At 36.0% G+C, this 22,858-nt stretch overlaps 1 pseudogene; it reads left to right on the top strand.

Moving 5' to 3' along the window:
* LOC136321116 (small nucleolar RNA SNORA73 family) lies at nt 1–188 on the top strand (annotated as a pseudogene).
* The last annotated feature ends 22,670 nt before the right edge of the window (nt 189–22,858 follow it).

The following is a 22,858-nucleotide window of genomic DNA, read 5'->3' as shown; positions in this document are numbered from 1 at the left end:
ACAAACAGCACTCCCTGGGGCTCTGTCCAGGTGGCGAAGGGGAGCATAGGGCTCTGCCCCATGATGTACAGTCCCTTTCCACAACGTTGGAGAGAAAGCTGGGCCCTGAGTCTGCGCCTGCATATTCCTACAGCTTCTCAGAGTCCTGTGGACAATGACTGAGGAGACAAACCATGCAGGAAACATTCTTCTAGAGCACCTTGTGTGGGTATGGGTTGATCAGAAGTGAAAGTGTAATCAATTGTATTGTTCCACTGGATTAAGCTCTTTAAAAAACAAACAGCAGAGCAGAAGAAAACATGCTAACTTATAGATACATAAATATTCTCATATGTGCCTTGATCATGCAGCTACAGCAGACCGAATGACCCCTTGCTCGAGTCAGTGATCTTGGGCTCAAGCTGGTGAGCCTTGCTCAAACCATATGAGCCCATGCTCAAGCTGGTGATCTCGGGGTCTCGAACCTGGGTCCTCTGCATCCCAGTCCAACGCTCTATCCACTGTGCCACTCTCTGGTCAGGCTAGATACATAAATATTCTGACATGGGGGAATTTTATCATTGCTTTTATTGTTCCTTTTCCTTACCTACTTTAAACTTAAGAATTATATCTAATTTAGTATGTCTTACTTGTACATTTTTCCTGGACACATGAGCCATTGACATAAATTATGACTTACTTTTATGTAACCAAATGCAAGTATACTTGAGTTAAGGTACTTTTAAAAAGCATATTTCTAATTGAGGCACTTCATTTTGACCTTTAAGAAGAATGGAAAAACAAAACAAAACAAAAAAACATCACCACTCACCAAAAGCTCCAAGGATAGAGCAGATGGTAGATATTGGTGGCCACTCAGAGATCTGAGCTGCATATTGATTCACTCTGGAGTATACTTGGTCCTTCAAAACCCAACTCATTGTACCTTCAAACCTCTCAAGGGTAAAGGATAAGGTTCGATTTTGGTGTCCTTTAAAACATCCTCCAGTTTTAATTATTTTTCTTCCTTTTTTTAGAGAAGACCAAGGAGAGAGACAGAGAGACAGGAACATCAAGCTGTATGTGCCCTGACTGTGAATCAAACTGGTAACCTCTGTACTTCAGGACAAAGCTCCAACCAACTGAGCTATCTGGTCAGGGCTCAATTTACAGAGGCAGAGAGCGGAAGGGAGAGAGAGGGGAGGGGGAAGGGAAACATTAATTTGTTGTTCCACTAAGTTGTGCATCCATTGGCTGCCTCCCGTGTGTGCCCTGACCAGAGATCAAACCTGCAACCTTGTCATTGTGGGATGATGCTTTAACCAACTGAGCTGACCAGCCTGGGCCAAGTGTTCAATTCTTTATACAAAAGACAAAGGAACGGTTTCAGCCCATTTTTTTGCTCTAGAGCCTGTTATTTGTAAGATGTTTGGACACTTCCAAAAAATAAACAGGAATTGTGGACTCTCAAACCTATTGAACTGCCTCATTTATCTCTCTAGATCTCAAACAGACCTTTAAGAAGTAAATACCAATTGTATGTAGAAGTGTCATCGGGGCCCTCTTGTGGGTGAATGCATAGATATGCGCAACATTTTGAGCCTCACTGAAAAATATCTTTATCTTCTCTCAGGGCTGTAATCGGAAAAACATTCAGCTTTTATCATTCTCAAACAACTTCTAGCTATATAGTTCCTATCATCCACAAAAAAAAATCGTTTCAAAACACCTTTTTATTACCTGAATTCAAAGACTCTACCACCCAGAAATCTTTTCAAGAGGCTCGTGCCTTGTAACAGAAATACAGCATTTCCTATGGATAGATGAACCATGTTTTCTTTTAACAAATGCCCCAAGAAGGTGTATAATTTTGTTTCCTTTCTTTTTTTTTTTAAGTGAGAGGCAGGGAGGCAGAGAAGCAGGGAGGCAGACTCCCACATGCACCCCTACTAGGATACTCCCGGCAAACCCACTAGAGGGTGATGCTCTGCCTATCTGGAGTCACTGCTCTGTTGCTCAGAACAGAGCCATTTCAGTGCCTGAGGCGAGGCAATGGAGCCATCTTCAGTACCTGGGGCCAAATTGCTCAAACCATTTGAGCCATGGCTGCTGGAGTGGTGAGAAGCAGAGAGAGAGAGAGAGAGAGAGAGAGAGAGAGAGAGAGAGAGAGGAAGAGAGAGAAAAGAGAGAAGGGGGAAGGGTGGAGAAACAGATAATAACATGTCTTGTGTGCCCTGACCAGGAATCGAACCCAGGACTTCCACATGGAGGGCAGATGCTTTACTGCTGAGCCAACTGGCCAGGGTCACTTTTATTTACTTTTTAGATAATTGATTGAACAGCTATTTCTTAATGAGGTAATTCTAAGAGTGTGGGTTTGCAGGGAGTGAATGTGGACAGGTACAGGTGTGCAGCAAGTTAGGCTGTGCTGGGGAGAGGCTGGTGCAGCCTGGGGCTGACTCAGTTTACAGGGACCTTGCAGACACGTGGCCAATACCCTCAGGAAGAAGAGGTGACAACCAGGCCGTCATGGGTGAAAAAATAAATCTCTACTTTCATAGCTGTCTCTGGGATCACTTCTAAGTCTTTGGGTGCCATTTCTAAATGCATTCTCTAATTCTTTAGCAATAGTGTGAAATTAGCTAGCTTTCAATTGTATTTAGAGTAACAACCTAAGAAGCCCAGCTCACCCAAAGCCACTTCCTTTGCCAAAGTTCACATTGTGCTTTTGTTATAAACACGCAAAGATTCATGGGAATGCTCATTGACCTTCAGATCTAGAACACAGAGGAGACTTAAAAGTACTGTACATAGGAAGCTGAAACCTTTGTTAATGTAATTGAGAAGCTGAGTTGTTAGATTTTCTTTCCATTGTTGTTCCTGGCAGTGAATGAAATGTGACCTTATAAGGGACCACAGTCTGCTAGGAGCCTACCGCCCACCACTTGGTGCATGTACGCACTCTCTTTTCTCTCTCTCTCTTTCTGGGTGGGCTGTCCTCAGAGAGTGAGTTGCTGCTCTATTGATTTACTGTAGTTTGAGTTCCTCAGATGGTGAAATTTTTGTTTGGGAAGGAAACATAAAAATAAGTCATAATAGCAGCAACAGTTTCAAAAAAGAAATAGCTATTCAATAATTTCTAAATGAAATGCCATTGCAGATGTCTGCAGGGGCAAGATTGTTTACCAATTTAAAATTTTCAAGTTCTAAGCTTTCTTTTCTCATTCAGCATTTCATATTTTTCTCACTTATTTACTATCTTTTTAATAATACAGTCCAACCGTGGTAGTTTTCCTACCTAGGATGTTTTAAACCCCTCTTGCTAAATTAGCTTACTGTTGTTTTCTTTATAACATGAAGTTCTCCGGTAGACATGTTTTCTATTTTTATTGGCTCTTCATTGCCTTTTTCTGAAGAAAGTTTGCACCTATGAAGAGTTTCATGCCATAATTTTGACTTGCTCTCTCAATTTTAGTCAACTATCCAACCCCAACAGACCCAGTTCCAGACTAGGTTTCTTTGCTTTACACTAGCCTTTCCCTTCTCTGAACGACAACACTAGAATTAAAGTCTATAATTTAAGATTTATTTATATGATGGCTGAAATTTTCTTGAATTTCTGTGTATAATATTCTTCATCGCTAAGAAGACCTTGCTTTAATTGTGAGTGAGCATTGCCTTCTACTTATATAACCCTGTAAATTCTCAGATGGTAAATAGTAGGAGCTCAGTGCATGTCAGTGCCTTAGAAAACAGAGGAACAATTCTTACTGTCATTTTCAGGACCTTCTTTGGTCTGAAAAAAATATTTTGTATTTTATTCCTCCCATCATTTTCATCTAACTTCGGACTTCATTCATTAAAATAGAATTTAATTTTAATGATCACCAGATTAAGCATTTAAATACTAACCTAATCCTTCTTTTTTTTTTTGGAGCATGGTCACTTTTGAAAGACAATGCAACTTCAGTCTGCTTCCAGGCCTACTCAACTGTTTTAAATAGTTTAAATATTTTAAAACAAAATGTATAGTCTAGAGATCATTAATCACTTCACTGTATATTTGGAATCACCCCCACTGACTTTTGTACAAATTAGTTGACGAGATATGCAGATAAGATGTAAAGTTCCAGAAATGATAATCTCTTTATTAAAGCTTTATTCTGACTTTTGTTTTTGTTTTGTCTCCTCTCTAATCACAAAGAATAAGAAAGAAAAGATTACACATATTTACTAGTGAGCAGGTTACAGATTATATCATCAGGAGTGCAGAAACGCCTGCTACTATTATTTCTTTTGATTGAGAAAAAAGAATAATCAGAAGTTTATTGCATCCCTAAAGAATGCCATTTATCTGCAGAAATATAAGTTCATTTCAATTTTACATATATTCACATTTTAAGGCATAAAATATGGATAACAAATTATAATTACATTATAGTTTTAGTGTAATATTGTGATGCTAACTGAAATGGAAGGTTAACTTTACTACTTCAGTTCTATGTGAACAAACTTAAGGGAACCCACAATTTACTGCCTCTTTGTCAGTTGGTAAACTGATTCTGTTGGGAACTCTACTATATCAGCAACGTTCTGTGATCAACCTGTAGATCAGTGCCTGGATCCAACTCTTAACGTTCATACACTCTATGACCTTGGATGACTTGCATGCTCACTTGAATCTCAGATTCTCTATTAGTAAAACAAAGTGGTGAAATTGATTTCTGTCTATATTGTTTTTTTGCTGACCTTTCTGAGAAGTTAATGAAAGCAGCGGATTAACACATGTGCACACAGGCACCAACATTATACATGGACTGTGTTGGGATTTCGGCTGCTTCAAAGCCAGTCCTTGAACCACAAAGAACCCATGGACCAAATGATTCTTGGGGTCTCTACAACTCTAATGTTCCTATGACTCTCTGGCCATATTTTTATTTTAAATCAGCTCAAACAGTATACTGAGAAGAACAGACAAAAAATAAACATACAATATTTATAAGTAATAAAATATTTCAAATGCAACACATAGCTGAGTTAGAGGAATCAATTTAGATACTAGATTGTGGAGTTTGAAATGTAGTAAAACTGTCCACTGACCAGGCAATGGCGCAGTGGACAGAGCATTGGACTGGGACATGGAGGACCCAGGTTTGAAACCCTGAGGCCACCGACTTGAGCGTGGGCGCATCTAGCTTGAGTGCAGGCTCACGAGCTTGAGCGTGTGGTCGCTGGCTTGAGTGTGGCATCATAGACATGATTTCATGGTTGCTCGCTTGACCCCAAAGGTTGCTGGCTTGAAACCCAAGATCACTGGTTTGAGCCCAAGGTCACTGGCTTGCGCAAGGGGTCATTTGCTTTGCTGTAGCCCTCCACTCAAGGCACATATGAGAAAGCAATCAGTGAACAACTAAGAAGACAAAGGAACCGCAATGAAGAATTGATGCTTCTCATCTCTCTCCCTTCCTGTCTGTCCCTATCTGTCTCTCTGTCAAAAAAAATTTTTTAAACTAATTTATACAGGGGGTAATAGTTCTTTGCTGTTGTTCAAAAATTTCATATAGAAAAATTTACTTTAAAGAACAGATTAAAACACGACTTTCAAATTAATACAGGAGACACTATTATTTGAAATACATATTTTGAAAATGACTTGAAGAAACTAATTTTTACATTTAGCACACACAATGTCAAAATATTTAGCTGAAGTTATTTCACAATTAATTTTGGTTTGATCAATAAAAACTTTTAGGCTCTGGCTGGTTGGCTCAGTGTTAGAGCATCAGCCGGCATGTGGAAGTACCAGGTTCAGTTCCTGGCCAGGGCACACAGGAGAAGTGCCCATCTACTTCCCCACCCTTTCCCCTCTCCTTTCTCTTATTTCTATCTTCCCCACCTGCAGCCAAGGCTCCATTGGAGCAAAGTTGGCCCCAGCACTGAAGATGGCTCCATGGCCACCGCCTCAGGCGCTAGAATGGCTCCAGTTGCAGCAGAGCAATGCCTCAGATGGGCAGAGCATCGCTCCCTGTTGGGCATGCCTAGTGGATCCAGGTTGGGTGCATGCAGGAATCTGTCTCTCTGCCTCCCTGCTTCTCGTTTAAGAAAAATGCCAAATAAATAAATAAATAAGTAAACTTTTATATTTTTGTTTAAACAGCTTATCCTTGGGGTATAGTTTAAAGTTATTTACTTATTATTTTAAGCAGTTAAAATAATGGCATTATCTTTATTTTATAATTAACATTATTTCACCACTGGGTTAAATCCTTATATCTTAAGTGTCACCTAGAAGCATTATTTTTGCAATTGAGTTGTTCTGAAAAGCCTTTTAAACACAATATTTACAAAGAAAATAATAAAACACAGGCATGAAAATAAAAAACAATAGCATTGTCTGTAAATGACTGGGAAGAATTAAAATGAAAGTTAACATTTTGAATTGTAATGTCAAATTCAATTTTAAGGAAGTATAATGGAAAACATGATTTGCTCTTTAGAAGCAATGGTGCTATTAAAGGGAGTGGGTAAAGAGGAGATGGAAAGACGAAGGAAATTTGTTTTTGCATACCAAACAAATACATCTAATAAAGGATAGTTAAAATTTACTAAAAATAGAGTACAGAGCAAATAAGATTTAATACAGGGAAAATACATTAGGTTTCAAAGTATCAAAAATTGAAGGATAAATGTTTTAAGATTCATTAGTGTCGTATGCTATAGCTAACCAATTTTATAATGGAATGGGAAAAACTAGCATAAAGTGTTTGGGAAATTTGTAAATACCATAAATTGCTTCAAATTATTAATAAATAGGTAAGAAATAAAAGGCCAGAAAGGGTAGGTAAGTCACACCAGCTCAATAAAAAGTATCAGAGTGTAGCTTAGAATCCAGGATTTTTCATTCAAGTTTCCAAGCTCCCCTGTCTATTAGCCTGCTTTGGTAAGTTGTTCTCTTGTAAAAGAGATGTTTACGTTTCTCTAGATTGCTTTGTACGTAATTTTGCACTCATGCATTCATGCGGAATTAAAAATAGATATTTTCAGCCCTGGCTGAGTAGGTCTCAGTTGTTTAGACCATCATCTGGGTAAGCTAAGGTTATAGGTTCAATCCCCCGTCAGGGCACATACAAGAATCAATTGATAAATGCCTAAGTGGAACAACAAATTGGTGTTTCTCTCCTTTCCTCTCTCTTTCTTTAAAATTAATTTTAGAAAAGAATACACATTTCCCATTCCAGATTAATTTCAATGTAAGCCCTAGCTAAGTAGAGAGAACTTGGGATAGCAATAAATTAGAGAACTATAGCTCCAGATGATATATGTAATTTAATTCCATGCAAAAAAAAATTTAAATATGAAAATTATGTGAGGTATGAATAACCTCTGAATGTAAGTTCAACATTTCCTTAGTTCCTGAAGAAATAGATTTTGTAGCTCTGCAGTAAAAGTGAAATAAACCACCAGACAAGAATCCTGTGAATCCAGCCCAGTTTAGATAGCCAAATGAGATAATTTAGGAATGAACAATAACCTCTTCCTGTCTCCAGGTCACCTGCACATAGGCCAGTTTCCACACAGCAAACACACACAAGATGGAGCAAAAGTAGGTTTCCAGTTGTGAGTACACAAAACAGAATTTATTCCTGTGTTATTATTTATTATTATATTATTTTCCATATGAACAATTGTAAGCCTACTTTTGCCCCACCATGTATGTGTTGTTTAGAAAATATTCTATTAACTGAGCTACTTCTAGGGAATATTTTTGTTTTAAAGGATATACAAACGTTACATATGAAATGTGTTTTTGTTTAATGTTTATTTGAGTGATTTTAGAGAGAGCAGGAGGGAGGAGAGAAAGAGAGAGGAACATCGATCTACTCCTGTATGTGCCCTGACCAGGGATCAAACCTGCAAACTCTGAGCTCCCAGATGATGCTCTAGCCAACCAAGCTGTCTTACTAGGGCAAAATATGTTATTTTCATAAAATTTGCTTAAAAATGAAGGTCTCTTAGTAGTCATGAATATGGTTCTCTATGTGGAAGGAGGAAACTAAAAGTTCAGGCAGATGTGCAAACAACCATTTTTGACACCACATTTTCCAAGAAGCAGCCCCTCAGCAATCTCCCATTGCAGGGCACGGGTCTATAGGGACAGTGGCTGCTCAAGCTGCAAAGGAGAGGAGCCCGCCAAAGGGCCCAGAGGACTTGAGGACCCCGTCCTGGAGACGGGCTTCCGCCCAAACGGCCTTCTCTCAGTGCCACGACTTCTTTGCCAGGTGAGCATTCTAATTCTTTTGGAGGGAGGGAGGAAGTCACAGTATTTTAGGGGTTTAAAATAGATAGGTAGGTGTATCAGTAAGTTTAATGGTTTTGGTAATTAAAACTCGTATGTGGCCCTGGCCAGATAGACAGTTTGGTTGATTGAACTTCATCCCAATATGCAAAGGCTGTGGTTCAGTCCCTGGTCAGGACACATGCAGGAACAGACTGTTTCTCTCCCTTTCTCTCTCTCTTTCCCTTTCTCCCATTCTCTCTTTAAAATCAGTAAATAAATTTAAAAAATCATATATTCATTTAGTGACTAAGATTAATTTATTAATGTTATCTACTTACCTTGTGGAATGTACGCTCTGATAACGATTTTTAGAGTGTACTTATCTACTACTTAGAAAATTTATATTTGCCTAATGTTTTATAGTGTGCAAAGGAATTTTACAAGCACTATTCATTTAAACAGAAAACTCTTTTTTGAAATGTTCTCTCCTCATTGAGGAAGACACTGAAGTTCAGAGAACTAAGATAGACTGCTAAGATCACAAAGCATTACATTTCAGGGGAGTGATAAGCCTATTTTGCAAGCCTGAGTGGCATACAGATGTTTGTTTTCCTACATGGATTTCAGTGCTAGTAACAACCGTTTGAAGTGGTTCTTAGGCTAGCTTGGTTGATTCACAGGTCTGTATGGTCTGGTTCACTAGTTACTTCCATTCATACTATATACCTTAACCTTTTATCAACCAGGTTATTGTTATTTTACATGTTTTAGAAATTTTTAGTGAGAATTATCTTTTAAGAAATCAACAAAACAAATATTTCCACCAAACTTCAGAAATTTGACCAACCTAAATGTAAACACCTGCTGGCTAAACTAATATGTTTATCCACATAATAGTTTTTCCCTCAGTTTAAATTTTGTTGCATAATTTATAATTTTTCACCTTAGTTATTGTATATTTTCTCAAGTTTTGTAGTCATTTGCATGATATGTTTCTTAACTATGAATAATTTCAACATGTGAAATGTCATTTAAAAACTTGAATAACTTTATTAATGGTTTGTTTGTAAGTCATAAAAATTTTCATGAAAATAGAACCATTTCTTGACATTAGTCCATTTTTAAAATTAAGCTTTTCTTTGATGAATTCTTCATGACTCTAGATAAAACATTACATCCTTTAAGCATTGTGATCATTAAGAAATGTGTAAAAATCAAAATAAATCTGACAAGTTAAAGCATTTCCTGTGTTCTATATCATCTGTATTGGTCAGATTTAAGTCTTATTTAAGGAAAACATTTTTATTGTTTAGTTCTGCTAAAACTGTTTTAATAAATTAAGGGAGCATTCCTTTCAAAATTTAAATATGAATTCTATGAATAATCTGATATGTATTGCATTTTTCTACTTGTTCAGTATGTATGTGGACCAACTTTAAGTGTTTTTCAACAGAATTATTTGGTATCTATTTGTCTTACCTTTAAATAAGTATGAGATGGTTGTTTATCTTAACCTGGTACAGAAGAATTAAAACATAAAGAAAGGCTGGACCTGGACAGTGTTATGCTAAGTGAAATAAGCCAGTCAGAGAAATATAAATATCATATGATCTCATATGTGGAATCTAATGAACAAAATAAAATGATGAACAAAATAGAAACAGAGGCATGGATACATGGAACAGACTGACAGCTGTCAGAGGGGAGAGGGGAAAAGGGAACTGGATGAAACAAGGTGAAGGAATTTGCCAAAATGTATATACGTAACACATAGATACAGACAACTGTGTAGTGTTGGCCAGAGGGAAAGGGGAGGGGACTAGATGGAGGTGGGCAAAGGGGAGAATGGAAATGAAAAGCGACTTTGATTGGGGCGACAGGTGCATGATGCACTGTTTTATCAAGCTGTACAGTTGAAACCTATATGATTTTGGGAACCAATATCACCCCAATAAATTGAATTTAAGGTCATTAGCAGTAATAATTTTTGGCCTATACATCTCACAGGTTTTTCCAACTCATATGTAAAATATGGAAAGAACTTAAAATAGGAAACTTATAATATGATACTAATAAAAGTCTTACCTGCAAATATTAAAAACATAAAGAATGAAAACTTCAAAGTAGGACAAGCATTAAGCCATCAATTTTATCTTATGTGGTAAAAATAATAAATACAATATTGAAAATATTAATTTATCCTCAAATTTCTACCCAGCAAAAACCACTTTTTTATCAAGTCGTTTATTTGGAGCTAGCCCGAAGCTACCAGTCAAATCAGAGAAACTGACTTTCTAGAATGATACATTTATTCTGTATAATGTTCTAGCATAGGCTGTGGTCTAGTAACTATAGCTATTTATATTTTAGTTTCCCCAGAAAATTGACTTTTTTCCCTTAGAAGCTTTTTATAGGTTTATTAAAGATTACAGAGATGATTCATTTTTATGAAGCTTAAACAAGCAGCCCATTTATTAATATCAATTAGTTTAAGTTTCTAAATTTTTTTCAATAAAACAATTAGAAAATATTCAATATGTATTCCAGAAAAAAAAATTAATTTGGGAAAGTGACAGAAACTCCTTTTCTTTTTGGAAGACCAATAATGCGAGAAATTGTTTTTCAAATTTAATGAACTATTCTGAACCTTTCTTTCGTCTTCTGTAAGATGAAACTCATAATATTTAGATTGAAAGATTACTGTTAGCAATGAAGATAATATACATATCACTCCTTCTGTGTACAAGGTTTGGTGCATAGATCTACTCAAATAACTAACAGCTAAAAAAAGAAAATACCAGTAATACCTATTGAATGCATATTGATGACTGGTCTATACTAAATAGGAATTGATATTAACACAGATTAAAAGAAGTAGAAGCAATGACATTTTAGGAATGAAGATTATGCACAGCATTTCATTGATGTTAGGGATAGTTTTGTGCCCTACTAGGTGGTGTCAAGAGAAGGTTTTCACACAGCTGGGGATGACTTCCACTTGGCTGAGCTCATTGTAATATAACATGAATTATAAGATGCATCTCGGTTTTAGATATCTTAAAATGTGAAAAAAGTCAATGAAAATGTGTACTAGTTCGCTTCCACCATAGGAAGAATATAAAATACACTAGGCAAATCGAGAAATATGCTACACACATTATCATACACCGTGGGTAAAATGGTTCATGTTAGATATTATTTTATTCTTCTTTAAACATATTTTATTCACTAATCTGACCCATTTTTTAAAATGAATATTTAAAATTTGCAGGCTGTTTATCATGTGTAAGAACAAAGAACACAAAACATTTTTCTCAAAATAAAAACATTTCTTTTTGGTCCTATAGTAATTTTGTTGTTGTTGGGTTTTTGTTTTTTTTCTGCGTTTTTCCAAAGTTGGAAACGGAGACAGATTCCCGCATGCACCCGACCGGGATCCACCTGGCATGCCCACCAGGGGGCGATGCTCTGCCCATCTGGGGTGCCGCTCTGTTGCGACCAGAGCCATTCTAGCACCTGAGGCAGAGGTCATAGAGCCATCCTCAGCACCCGGGCCAACTTTGCTCCAATGGAGCCTCGACTGCGGGAAGGGAAGAGAGAGACAGAGAGGAAGGAGAGGGGGAGGGTAGAGAAGCAGATGGACGCTTCTCCTTGTGCCCTGCCGGGAATCGAACCCAGGACTTCTGCATGCCAGGCCGATGCTCTACCACTGATCCAACCAGCCAGGGCCTCCCATAGTAATTTTTAAGATAAATAATATTGAAGTCCTTTAATACCAACAGAAAAAAAAGTTTTATTTATTTATTTATTGGTTTTAGAGAGAGAGAGAGGAAGGGAGAAAGGAGAGAGGGAGAGAAACATCAATTTTTTTCCCCATTTATGTTTGCATTCATTGATTGATTTCTTCTTGTGTGTGCCCTGACCGGGAATGGAGCCTGCAACCTTGGTCAATCAAGATGATGCTCTAACCAACTATGATACTCAGCCAGGACCCAGAATATAATTTTAGATTTATAATTTAAAATTAAAATCGGTATTTTGCAAGTAGATTTCCCAATATTATTGTTTTATTGAGTATTGTAATACATTCAAAAATTGTTTTTTTTCTTTTCCTACATACCTTTTTTCAAAGAAACATTATTCATTAAGGAGAATGAGAAGAGCTGCTATAGATTTGGTTAGTCCAATCTACCTTAAATGTAAACTGTCTCAAGTACAAGAGTTGAAGAATTGTGGCTATGCTGGTAGATAGTTTTATTGATTTATATGTGACTGTTTTTCATTTGTAACAATCCATCCTTAATTACATTTGCTGAAAAAATTTTGTTTGATGAGAACCATGCTATTGAATTTCACATAATGTAGAAAATTACTACTGCTTATGAGTTTATGTAAGATAAAATCTAAATGTCCTCTGAATCCTTAATCACCTATCTAGTACAGAGAAAGCCATTCAAGTTGGACAAAACACCTACACAGTGTGTACTATGCCAGGCAGAGTACTTATACTAACTCATTTAATCCTTTTTACATAAAACTTATGAGAGAGATACTATTAATGTGCCCAGTTTAAAAATAAGGAAACTGAGGCAGGGAGGTGGAGTTAGCAAATGGTGCAGCCTGAGAGCAGACGGACAGGCTCCAGGATATGTGCTCTGACAGGTTTAGATCACAGCAGCCATGAGCAGCTGATTTAATTCAGACGGAAAAACAGTCTGCTTTTTCATAGTGTGCTTCAGTTGTTTCAAGTTTATGAATTCCAAACTGCTGAAAATAACTTCTCACAGATCTCTGTATTTTATAGAGTCAAAGTATTCTATTTACTTGATTTAGATCATTTGTAAGATGAAATCTGACCTCATCTGATCAAGTAAATATAACATTCTACTATTTGAATAAAATGTGGCTTTTAAAAAATAGGTAGATGTGGTGGCGCAGTGGATAAAGCGTCGACCTGGAAATGCTGAGGTCGCTGGTTCGAAACCCTGGGCTTGCCTGGTCAAGGCACATATGGGAGTTGATGCTTCCAGCTCCTCCCCACCTTCTCTGTCTCTCTCTCTTCCTTTCTCTCTCCTCTCTAAAATGAATAGATAAAATAAAACTAAAAAAAAAATAGGTAGAATGATCTATCCCCTTGTTAGCTTGTTATAGTGACTCTCACATCAGAGAAGAGTCACACATGTACACCCAGGGCATTTAACATATTCTTCTCTTTATTCATTAGTTAACTTAAATGTAAATTACAAAATGCTCCACAAACTTTCAAAATCAGATATTTACAAGAAACATAATACACTGTTTTATAAGCAAACAAGTTTCTCAACATCATTTAAGTTTGTAAATCTGAATATGACATGTTTAATTAAAAAACAGAAAACAGCACTGAAGAATAAATGAAAACAATTTTAATGTTATAGGAACATTTTCATGGTCAAATAATCCAATAAAACTTTCTGGTTTCTGCAGTCTACTCCAAATGTAGCTTCTTGAATAAGAAAAAAAGTACATTGAAATTTCAAACAATATCTGACATCTTTATCACCTGGAACTTAAAAGCAAGAAATATGTTTTCCTCTTTTATCTTCAGGTCTCCAAATTCCTAGCATTTAAGGCCTTAAATAGGTTCCATATACATTCTTATACATGAGGTTTCTCATACATTCTAGGCACTTATTTTATTTACTAAAGAAACATATTTGCATATTTTCAGTATTATATTGGAATATATATAAAATATATAAAAATTATATTCTTAGTAATGAAACCAATGCACAATAGTCTGAACTAGTTTCTTATTAAGTTAGGTTACATTCTCTTTCACTTTAATGTTAAGTACATTAAATTTCATATGAAAATTTATATATTTGTATAAAAATATCAACCTTTTTACTTTACCAATGTAAATACCAAAAAAAGTGCTTTATTAAAACTTACTAGATACCAGTTGAGTGTATTCTTTTCATGAACAATCATTTGAATTTAATTGTCTGAAAATCATTTCTTGCTTCACTAAAATGTATACACAGTCAGGATATTAATAATATTCCAAACCACCCATATTAATAATATTTCACCTTATGCCATGTATACTATTGTACAAACTGAACTATTGGTTTTAAATTTAAAGTGATTGGTAAAGAAGTAATGTACCAGTGATTTTTAAGTAAGTACCTTGTATATAACTATATAATTGTATCAAGGTTTGGAACATTCTAATTCATTAATAAAAAAATATGTAGAAATGAGTTTTCTTTCTTATCCTGCAGAATAGTAATAAGAGTAATAAGAATTAGTGGTAAATTATTTTTAAGAAAATAAGTTATTTGAACATGATTCATTTCAAACCACTAGCCAATATAATGTAAGACACTCATCATGTAGAATAGACTGACTTAGTTTTCTCATGTAAATCACAAAATAATTTTTCCAAAAGCCACCTTAACTTTAAGAACAGAAATTAGATCGAAAATAAGTATATGATAATGTTGTTAGATACCCACTATCAACTGAATATTTCATCAATTTCAACCTAACAAATGTAAAAATTTGCTATGTGCAAAGAAGTCTGTTAAATATTTTAGGTGAAGTACAAAACACTAAATTGAAAATAAGCATGTGATGATGTTGTTACACATCTATTATCACCTAATTTTTCTATGATGCCTTTGTCACCAGCCAGTGCCAGAACTCTTAGGCTTACACAGATGACTGGAGAGTCACACCTCTTGATAGAAAACCTTATCTGAATTCCCAGAGCATATCAAAAGAATATATTTGTTAAAATATATTACTCTTTGTGTTTTTCCTTTTATCACATGACCCTTTCCTGTTCAGTTGGAAGCAGTCATGTTGTTCTAAGAATTAGGATTGTTACAGCAGAAATGCTTAAAGAAAGTCAATGTTAGCTCTGCTGCCACACTGGTCTTTGAGATCCAGAGCAAGACAAATCTGGAGAATGGGGCTTTCTTAAGAGGATAAACTTCTAAGTCTCAAAGGTATCCTCAGGAGGGAGACTCAACAGGAAAGTTACTAGAAATAGGTGAAGAGAACTCAGTGTGAGACCCAAGGGAAGCCCGGGACAGACAGGAAGAGGAAGTGAGAGTCTTCTGTGATTCAGAAGAAGGAGGGTGTAGGATTAGGTCAGATGACAGTGTCCCAGTTTTGAAGGATGTGGACTAAGCACAGAACATCTGGACAAGTAATGGGGAGTCCAAGAGAATGTGGCTTTTGTACATGGTGTAAAATCTGCAAGCTTCTCAGAGAAGCCTGGATTCTGCATGGTGCCAGCTGGAGGAGGACTTAGCAGGTGGTGAAGTAGTGAGCCATGGTTCTTCTCAAAGGGCAAGGTATCCCCACCCAGAGGCCAGATGGGGAAAGCAGCTGGGCCTAAAAAGGATGTGCTAAGCCAGCAAGGAATGGAAGGTATCAAGTTAGAGAAGTACAGCACCTACCAGTACTGAAGAAAGCAGGTGAGTCTATTGAGCCATAGACTTGACTGTGAGGTGTCAGCAGTGGGTTCTATGAATAGACATGACAAGGGACTGACAAGGCCCATGAAGATGGGGAGAAAGAAGCCCCCTTCTCTCTGCCACTGCCTATTTATAATAAGCTTTTTTCTCTTCCAAGCTGGCACTGGTTAATCGAAGAAGAGAGGAATAGTTCTTGATGGAATTTGAATGAAGTCATCAAAAATAAGGTCTGAAACTAAAAGAGATGGATATGCTCAACTGCCAAGTTTATTCCCATTCTATCAGTCACCAGTCTCCCCATACCCTGTAAAGAATTCATGAAATCAAGACCCCTTACAGAGAATTAAGCATTTTTTATGTGTACCATTTTATAATTATACTAGATAATGACATCTGAAGAAGGAATCTTTACAAGGATGTGTTTATTTTTTTTAAACTCAGTTTTCCTTCCTTCCCCATTTGCTGAATTATGGGCCATTTCTAGTCTTTGTGCTGGGACCATGAGGTTCAACAGACATGCAAAGGTGGGGATGGATATTAGGGAAGCCTAAAGATTGTTTGGTTAGATAGGATTCTTGAACTTAGTGAACTAAGTTACTTACTTTTTATTGTCTTTCTTGATTTAAAAAAATCTGAAATTTCAACATAAAAGAATAGGTATCTGATCTTGTGTTTGACAATTTATTAGGCATATTTAACCTATGTTCCTAAACTCTGTCAACACTGTTATGTTTCTAAAAACTTCTGAAAAATCAAGGAGGGGGTTATGAACATCTCCAACTTGTCATTGTTTATGACTATCATTTTCATCAAACTATTGCAACTTCCTCAAAAATTCTACCTCCAGATTTAGCCATTTCAAATTCTTTTCTCCATATTGCAGTGAGAGTGAATTTTTTATATATATATACTAATCTGAATTATAGAGACAGTGCTCTCCTGTTTACAACAGAATTAAGACCATACAACCTAACATGGTGTACAATACCTCTGATGAGCTGGACCTTGTTTTCTTCTTCAGCCTCCTCATCAGCCCCCACTCTACACTCTCTCTCAGCAAGTGTGTGCATATAACTGTTACCTCTGTTTGGAATAATCTTTTCCCCTTGCCTTTGACAATCATTTGACTCTGCATGCTCAGCTAATGCCTTTGCCCACTCTTATAACAAGCCAGGTGTCCCCCTGAGGTGCTCCAATAGCTTCCTGGATTTTCTCCATCATGGTACCCACCGAACAATATTATAACTATATTTACCTGTCCCTAGTCCTTATCCAACTGTGGACTCAGAGATGGTAGTAACTAATATATTCACTGGTTATCTCTACAACCTGGCCAAGTGGCACACAACTCAGTAAATGGTCATAACTAGTTGTTGAAGAATAAAATGATATCTAAAGTAAGTCTTTTCAACTTTTCAAAACAAATCCACTTATTCTTTCAGGGAATATTTTTCTTTTATTAACATAGGTAAGTGAGACTTGAGTACTTTATATTGATGTAGATTATTAACAGAAATTTGTAGTTTCAGACTTGAAAGGCTGTCTGCTTTTTCTTTCTTCTTCCCTCCCTCCCCTCCCTTCCCTCTTTTTCTCAATTTCTTTTATTTCTCTTCACTTTTCCTCTTTTTTTCTGTTAAAACACCCAATTAACTGGCAACTAAACAGAGACTTAGAGATTGTGATTTTTTCCCCTTGACCATGTAGTCTTAAATTTAAAAATGAAGTATTTTCTTAAGAAGCAAAAAGCAAGTCTCTGAGCATATTTACATTTTGTTTGGATAGTGAGTGATGATTTCTCTAACATTTAGTTTGTTAATACTATAATCACCCATGTTTTATGTCATCTACACAATTGTTTACTCAATACTCAGGGGGAAAATATTTAAGCTATTGCTTAGAGAAGCTCTCCATTTCACTTTTGTTAAGTCATAGTTACTTCTTCAAAAATACAAAGAACTGCCTGACCAGGCGGTGGTGCAGTGGATAGAGCATCAGACTGGGATGTGGAGGACCCAGGTTCGAGACCCAAGGTCACCAGCTTGAGCGCGGGCTCATCTGGTTTGAGCAAGGCCCACCAGCTTGAACTCAAAGTTGCTGTCTTGAGCAAGGGGTCACTTGGTCTGCTGTAGCCCCGCCCCGGGTCAAGGCACATATGAGAAAGCAGTCAATGAACAACTAAGGTGCCGCAATGAAGAATGAATGCTTCTCATCTGTCTCCCTTCCTGTCTCTGTCTGTCCCTCTCTCTGTCACACACACACACACACACACACACACACACACACACAAAATACAAAGAACTTTTCTATTTTTCTTCTGTTTTTTTATCTTCCAAATTTCAATAAAAAGCTTTTTTTTAAAAAATCTCTTTAGTTTTTTGTGTGAATTTGCACATATCAGGAAAGTTAAAGTGCACAAAATACTCAGGTCATAAAGAGATGCTTCATTAGTTGAAGTAATGAATTCTAAAAACTGCCTTGTGAAAATATCTTTGCACTGGTAGTTATCACAGATACATTGCTGACCATTTAAAGAAAATTCTGGATCAGATTCTTACCCTGTGGTAAACAAGCAGAGCTGCATATCTCTGTTTTGACAAGAAGGCAGCATGCTTATATTAACTCCTTATAAAAGTTTTTGGTCTTTCTCATGAGTCTTAAAGTCTGTAAAAGAATAAGACTTACTTTTTATATAATATATTATGACCTCAGATCTCTGCCTCTTAACCTGTTTTAGGATTGCTGGGATAGATGTTCGTTGATTATTTGGCTATTATTTCCCCCTTCAATTTTGTATCTACTAAGTTAAAGCTGCATAAAATATATCAAATCACTATGAAATTCAGTGTTATGCTGCTCAACAGCATGAAATGACATGTCTTTGAATAATAAAACATAAAGAAAACAAAACCACCATGTCTTAATAAGAATATAGTTTGATGGGGAGAGACTTTAAATTATAAGGTTTTCTGAAGGAAGAGAATAGCAAATGATATCTATAGTGGCAAAAAGTTTAAAACAACTGCTTTCTATAAATAATTTTTAACAATAAGAACTCATAGGTAAGTAAACATCATAGAAGAGATGTTAAGCTTTATGTATAAATGACTAAAGAGAAACATTTTTAACTGGGTTTCATTTAAAATAATTTGTTTGCTAAACTGGATATATCAGGGTTTGATGTATTAAGATCAATTTCAAAAGATTATAAAAATAAGCTACAGTGTATGACTTGACAACTATTTACATTACCATTTAAATATTTTTCTCATATCTATCTAAATATTGACCATGATGCTGATGTCACATGGCAAAGTTAATAACACCATACATTTTCTTTAAAGAAATGGACAGGGCATGCTTTCTTAGTTGCTTAATTTTCATTTCCCTGAAAGTGCTTTGTCAGTTAAAGCTTTCAACTGGCTTAAAAGTAATGCTTTTCCCATTCTCCATGAGTGGAAAAAAAGCAAACAAACTTGTGTTTCACGGTAAGGTCAGCATGACATAAAGCAACAAGAGCCAGTAAATTGAAAATGAGGTTGACATTCTGGGACTAATCCAGCAGTCCAGCAACAGTCTTCCAGACTCCACAGCTGCACAAGGCTGTGACAAGCCCAGGCGCAGCCTCCAGGCATGTGCCCGGAGCCGTGCTCTGGAATGTGGTCAACTCTAAAGAGAGAAAGAGACCTTCCTTGCATGTTTTCCCTTGCTTAGACTATAGGATATTCAGAGAGCGTAGGTATTAAATCACTGTTACTACGACCTGTTGCTTTTTAACTTATCACCAACATTTCCAAAATTCTTAAATCTTCTCTAGTGACAGAGAGGACAAATTATTAAACTACTTTTGGCTTCAATATTTTCATAGCCACATTATTTCAAGCTAAAGTTATATTAGCCCTAGGTAACTTAGAGTCTATAGGGCCTTTTATTTTATTCTTATTTAAATAAGATTGGATGTGATTCTGATTGTTCAGCCTGGCTTCAGATTATGGATGTAGACCAGCCCAGGTTGAATCAGATTCCATAATATTGGGCCAGTAGACATTTATTTTACTACTTTTGTTCAATTTTTGGATTTGATAAGGTCCCAGGAGTAAAAAATAATGGCCATCAAATAGATAGCAGATACTAGGCAGAGATAGAGACTGCTGTCCTTTCCATGAAAACTTGAGTGAAGAAAAATAACAGTTAAACTACAGACCCTGAGCAATATTTTCATTGAAATCATTGCATGACTTAGATTAGTGAAGATAAGCAATTTAGAATTTGGCAAACTTTTGCTAGATTATCTGGCTATGTATTTCCGGTACAATTTAAGGGATGTGGAAATTCCTCATATCCAGCAGCTATTTAAAAGGCATACTTTGGTGCCTGACCTGTGGTTGTGCAGTAGATAAAGCATCGACCTGGAATGCTGAGGTCGCTGGTTCAAAACCCTGGGCTTGCTTGGTCAAGGCACATATGGGAGTTGATGCTTCCTGCTCCTCTCTTCTCTCTCTCTCTCTCTCTCTCTCTCTAAAATGAATAAATGAAGTGTTTAAAAAAAGGCATACTTTGGGAAAAAGAAAGTTATAACTTTCCATGGGCTGTCTCCTTGTCCTTTTCACTTTATCAATAAAAGCATGGTTGTTGAGTTCTTGAATACAAAGATGAGACAAATTTAAATTTGAAGAAATAATTTCTTTGAGTGTTGAGTGATTATACACAATGCTCTGGAGACTGTAAAGATCTTTTTTTTTTGTATTTTTCTGAAGTTGGAAACAGGGAGGCAGTCAGACAAATTCCCGCATGCGCCCGACTGGGATCCAACCAGCATGCCCACCAGGGGGCGATGCTCTGCCCATCTTGGGCGTCACTCTGTTGAAACCAGAGCCATTCTAGCACCTGAGGCAGAGGCCATGGAGCCATTCTCAGCGCCTGGGCCAACTTTGCTCCAATGGAACCTTGGCTGCAGGAGGGGAAGAGAGAGAGAGGAAGAAGAGGGGGAGGGGTGGAGAAGCAGATGGGCGCTTCTCCTGTGTGCCCTGGCTGGGAATCAAACCCGGTACTCCTGCACGCCAGGCCGATGCTCTACCACTGAACCAACTGGCCAGGGCCTGTAAAAATAATTTTAAGAAATTCATATTCTATCCTAAAATCTGGTTGTAAAGGATAGTACGAATGAGAAATTAGGCATTCACAGCAAAACTCCAGAAATATAACAGCCATCTCCCCAAAGGAACCAAAAACATCAGGTCCAGGCAAGCATCAAGATATCTTGTGAATATTTTGTATTATAACGTTCTCAAAAATAGGAATGTTACTTTTTTTGGGGGGGGGTTGATGATTTCATCATGATTTGTAGACCTATTGTTCCCTTTTGTGGAATTACTACCATAGTAAAAATAATCTGAGCATGAATATATAACATTGAATTTTGGAGGGGCTATGTACTAGTCAAGCTCTCTATTTTAAAGAGATATTTAAAAACTGTCAAAATCACTACCATTATTCTTAATATATTTATAATAAAAAAGTGATAAGCTCTTCTAATAAAACAACCCCCAACCTCCAAAGACTATGAAAAAAGTAATTGACTACTTCTAGCTCTAGTTTCAAATAAAATACATAAAATATTCACATGTACATAGAGATAACAAACAGCAATTGCATTTACTAGATTCCTTGATTTCACTATAGAATATACCAGATTAACTTGATAAAATAATAACTAAGGCTTAATGAAAACAATAGAGTTACCATTTCTGAACACTTGTATGCTTTTTTAAATTTATCACAAGACAATTCAGCAAAGGCAGGTTTAATCAGAGAGGTTAAATGAACTTGTTCAATCTCATTCCGGTAGTTGATGCCAGAAAGGTGGGGCACAGGCCTAGGTCAGCTGTTTCCACAATATCCATCATAATTATATCACTGCAGTTGGGATTAATTTAGAAGTTACAGATTGACATGCCATAACAATATTAAAGGCATCGTTTTGGCAGAAAACACATTGCCTATCCTATTTGTCTATTATCTGTGTAGCAAAAATTATTTTAATGTTAAATAAATGAAAAATAATAGCATTGGCTAATTAAAAAGTGTCATTTTAATGAAAACATACAGAAAAGTTGTTACATAGCAACTGATATTGAAGGTACAATTGCTTCATACTCAAATGGCTTCTCAAACCTTTTAAGGGGGAAACATTTCATTAACTCAATAATCTATTTGAGTAACCAAGTATTTTATGATATATAACCTGTCTTCTCATGATTTAATTTCACTTTAGAGCTACCAGAAAGAATATGACCTATAAAATAAAATTTATAATGACTTCATAAAAATAGAAGTATTAGTAGTCAGGAATTTATACAGGAAAGGATTTAGAGACTAGATATTATTCATTTGGTGATGTCATGTTGTTTTTCAGAAGCTTTTTTTTTTTTAAAAAAAAAGATTAGCCCAAAGTTTTAAATTCTAGTATATAGACATCTACATTGTGAATTAAGATAACATTAAAAATATCAAACATTTTCTAAGGTTGTAAAACAATAATAAAGACAAGGAAACTCAACCCTTTTGATCACCACATTCTGTTGTCTCATAGGTGAGTAGAATCAAGAAATTAAAAATTATATTAAAAAATTTAAAAATTACGTTGGAATTTAAACTTGTGATGAAAAATATTTGTGTCATCAAAATATTGTTTTAATTCAAAGTAACAAGATAAGAAAACAAAATGATCAATCATATCATTAACTGTTCTCTTTGGTCCGTTTTTTGAGTATAAAAAACTACTGATTTGTTTTTAATTTTTTGGATAAACCTACATTCATTTACATATGTTACATAATCCATTCTGAAAGGTATCACTCCCACATTGGTAGATTTCCTTTATTATGTATGGAAGAAATTTAAAAATGCATTTATTGGGATGAAATTTCAACAAATACACACACAGATTCAATGCAAATTAATTTCTGATCTGACTAAACTAAGGCATTATTTGATATTTACTTTAAAGTTAGTATCTTCTTTTGTGCTTCATTTGCCTCTAAAAAGTTATGCATAAGCAATGCTTTGAATCTATCAAGTACACATTGTATTTTCATTTGTAAACTCAACAGATATTTGAGTGCCTACTATCAAT

This window comes from Saccopteryx bilineata, chromosome 1 (genome assembly GCF_036850765.1).
Source record: "Saccopteryx bilineata isolate mSacBil1 chromosome 1, mSacBil1_pri_phased_curated, whole genome shotgun sequence".
Lineage (NCBI taxonomy): Eukaryota > Metazoa > Chordata > Mammalia > Chiroptera > Emballonuridae > Saccopteryx > Saccopteryx bilineata.
This window is presented reverse-complemented; position numbering and strand designations above follow the sequence as displayed.